General features: G+C 33.7%; 1 protein-coding gene across 5 annotated transcripts in view; it reads right to left on the reverse strand.

The window, feature by feature from the left end:
* Nucleotides 1–3209, reverse strand: part of LOC102675814 (protein muscleblind-like) — a 360083-nt gene that overhangs the window by 273993 nt on the left and 82881 nt on the right. The gene's annotated exons all lie outside the window — the stretch shown is intronic.

The following is a 3209-nucleotide window of genomic DNA, read 5'->3' on the forward strand; positions in this document are numbered from 1 at the left end:
TACACGTAATTGTCTATTCGTGATCATCATCGAGCATACGTAACCTATACGAAGAATAATTAAATCCAATCCAAAGAAAAAAAGAGGAGCTCATTTATAGTTAGCTCCGATTTCGAAATTATCAACGAGTCCTCTCAACCTTTAAATTCGTTACGTAGCAATGGTACGCGCCATTTCCATCGGAAACGCAGCGAAGCTCGTCGCCACAGGATTCCAAGCCAAGAGAAATACATTAAACCCACTTTACTATGCGCACGGGTATAGTTATATTTCATCGCTTGTCACTTTGCACGGTTCTACGTGCACGAAAAACGAATATGTGTACATCCGCACGTGATATCGAGCGTAAAGTAGGACTTGCGTTAATTAGTTGTTTCACCAGATCGATGGTTCGCGCCGAAATAGCGGAAATGATATGATGAGCACAGCGCCCGACGTTATCGTTCGATGGTAAAAAATAAATTCAATGGTAAGTCAAGTTGAATTTAAAAAATAAATAATAATGAGAATATAATAATTAATATATTTGCGCTTTTGTATTGTACTTATTTTTATATTTTGATATTTTTTAATTAATTATTTTTTTCAGTGTATTAATAAATTGTTGTATCAATGAAATGTAAAAAATTGAATTAATGTAACATGAATTTTGATTTTTAAGAAACAATGGTTTTTTTTTTCTGTTATTTTCATTTATAATTTATTAAGCTATATATTTTATAAAGAAATTATATTTCCAGAAAAAAATCAAATGAATAAAACTGATTTCAATTACGTATAATACAATATACGTTTAAATTTATATAAAATTCGTTTTTTTCTCGTATATCATAACCGAGTAAAGCTATATTCTATGTTTATTCGACGTTTATTTCGAGCGTCCAAATTCTACATTCAAAATCGATGGAATCGAATTAATTGTTTATTGCATTTGCTTAAATATAGATTTTGACCTATTTCTATTGGCACTATTTGCATTACTACAATTATACAAGTCCGGAAATATTTAATAGAATATCATCGTCGATTCATAATAATTAACAAAAATAATTGTCAAATTTTCATTCACAGTGGATGATATTTTTCGAACCAGGTATAAAAATACGAAAACTTACGGCATATCCTATTTCTATCTTTTCAATCCGATTTTGCAATGTTATTATCCGAGATGTCCCGCACACAATCTCAAATAAATCGAATAATTCTCTTAAGTAACTTCTCTCTCGTGGAATTTAATAAAAATCACTCAAAATAATTCAAACATCAATTCAAAACATCCACAGAAAATAAAAAATAGATACTTCTTCTTTTCTCAAAAGAAATATCAAGATAACTAAAAATATAGAGACGAAATAAATATCCAAAACTTTTCTATATCCAAATTCTCTTAAATAATTTCTCTCTGGAATTTAATAAAAATCACTCAAAATAATTCAAATATCAATTCAAAACATCCACAGAAAATAAAAAATACCCCTTTTTTTCTCAAAAGAAACATCAAGTAATGATACTAACTAAAAATATAGAGACGAAAGAAATATCCAAAACTTTTCTATATCGATTTCTATAATCGATTCCTTTCGAACTTTCGAAAAGACGAAGAGACACCCAAATTTTTCCCCACGCTGTTAAACAATTCTTCTTACAAAGTTGCACGGTGTCAAACTTTTATAAACAAAACAAAAAATTAATTTACATCCAATCTCTGGATCAGCGCAGAGCGAAGAATCTCCAACTATCATTTTACACCGGAACGCTTTCACGCCGACATTTCCGGTTAAGCGCGGGAGGTTAACTCGGTGGACAATTTTCAAGGACGGCCACTTCCAGCAGGTGTTTCGTTAACACCGCTGCTGCCGAGGGAGGGAGAGAAAGACGCGAGTATTTAAGGGTGGGAAAAAAAGAATGACGGAGGGTGGCGGCGGGTGATATAGGGCGATAATGGCGCGGGTGCTCGACCACCTCCCCTCCGTTACAATTTGCAATTACTGCATTTCCGGGTAAATGGCTTGTGCCGGTGGCGCGCGCACTGGGCCCTATTCTCTCTCTAGGAAAGGAACGGGGACGTGATTGCATCGGGATTCCATTGAACGAGTTTATGAGCCCGGCTAGAAGAATATACGCGAGGAAAAAAGTTCGGCCACGATAACCGATAGACTCTTCGGTTAATTGCGAGTTTCTTGGCGTTTCTTTATTTTTGTATGCAGATAGATAGATAGATGTCATCTCGATAACACGTCTGAATTTTTGTCGGGAGAAGGAAAGATTGTCGTTTTAGAACATCTTTAAGTAAAATCATTGGAATATATATTATCGATTTATCTTTGATGAAACGATGAAAAAATATATATATAAGTTTCGTGAAACTTAGAATTAGAATATTGTCGAATGAATCGTAAAAAGAAAAGAAGAAAGGAGAAGATGTAATGGAAAGGTATGCGGAGCAATTAGTAACTGATAATTAAAGTTCGTAAAAAGTTTGGAAGTTTTGGAAAATTTCGAGGGCGGGTTTCAATGCACCCTCGTGGCGAGCAACCCTCTTCGCGTTCAACTATTTATATGCGGTTCGTTCCTTTCGCTACTTCAACTACGGTTAAATTAGATTAGCACGAATTAGCGAGCCGTATTCCACGCCGCCGGCTAAATTTCAACGTCACTCGCGCGCACAACAGAAAAGGTTCGCGCGTTGGTTACAAGCTGTCTATTGCCATCAAGGTTGCCGTTACGCGCACACCTAGCACCTGCTTCTTGTTATTTTCACCGCCGTTTATCCGTCTATCCGATGATTTTTCGAAATGAAATTTTAATTAATCCATCGAATTAATTATTTTTTTCCTTACATTTCCTCCTCCTTATTTTTTAATATTTTAATATAAATTTTGATAACGTTATTCGTTATTGATAGAATTTTTTTGAAATTTATCATCCAGAATTAGATCAAAGAACGATCCAAAAACAGATCGTTTTCTTGATGATGAGGATGATTGAAAATAAAATAAAAATAAAACAAAAAATAGCAGTTTGATGATAAATGTTTTTGTTTAAGACGTTCCAGTCGAGGAAGGTCTCAATATCTCTTTCGTTTCCCGGTGACGTGAAAAAAATATTTAAAGTTGGGTAATTCGAACGATTTCAAAGCAGGGATATTATTAAAAAAGTTTGTTAATAAATGTTTGTAAAAAACTAGTATTTTCTTTTTTTTTTTTTTT

The sequence above is a fragment of the Apis dorsata genome, unplaced genomic scaffold (assembly GCF_000469605.1).
Source record: "Apis dorsata unplaced genomic scaffold, Apis dorsata 1.3 scaffold_142, whole genome shotgun sequence".
Lineage (NCBI taxonomy): Eukaryota > Metazoa > Arthropoda > Insecta > Hymenoptera > Apidae > Apis > Apis dorsata.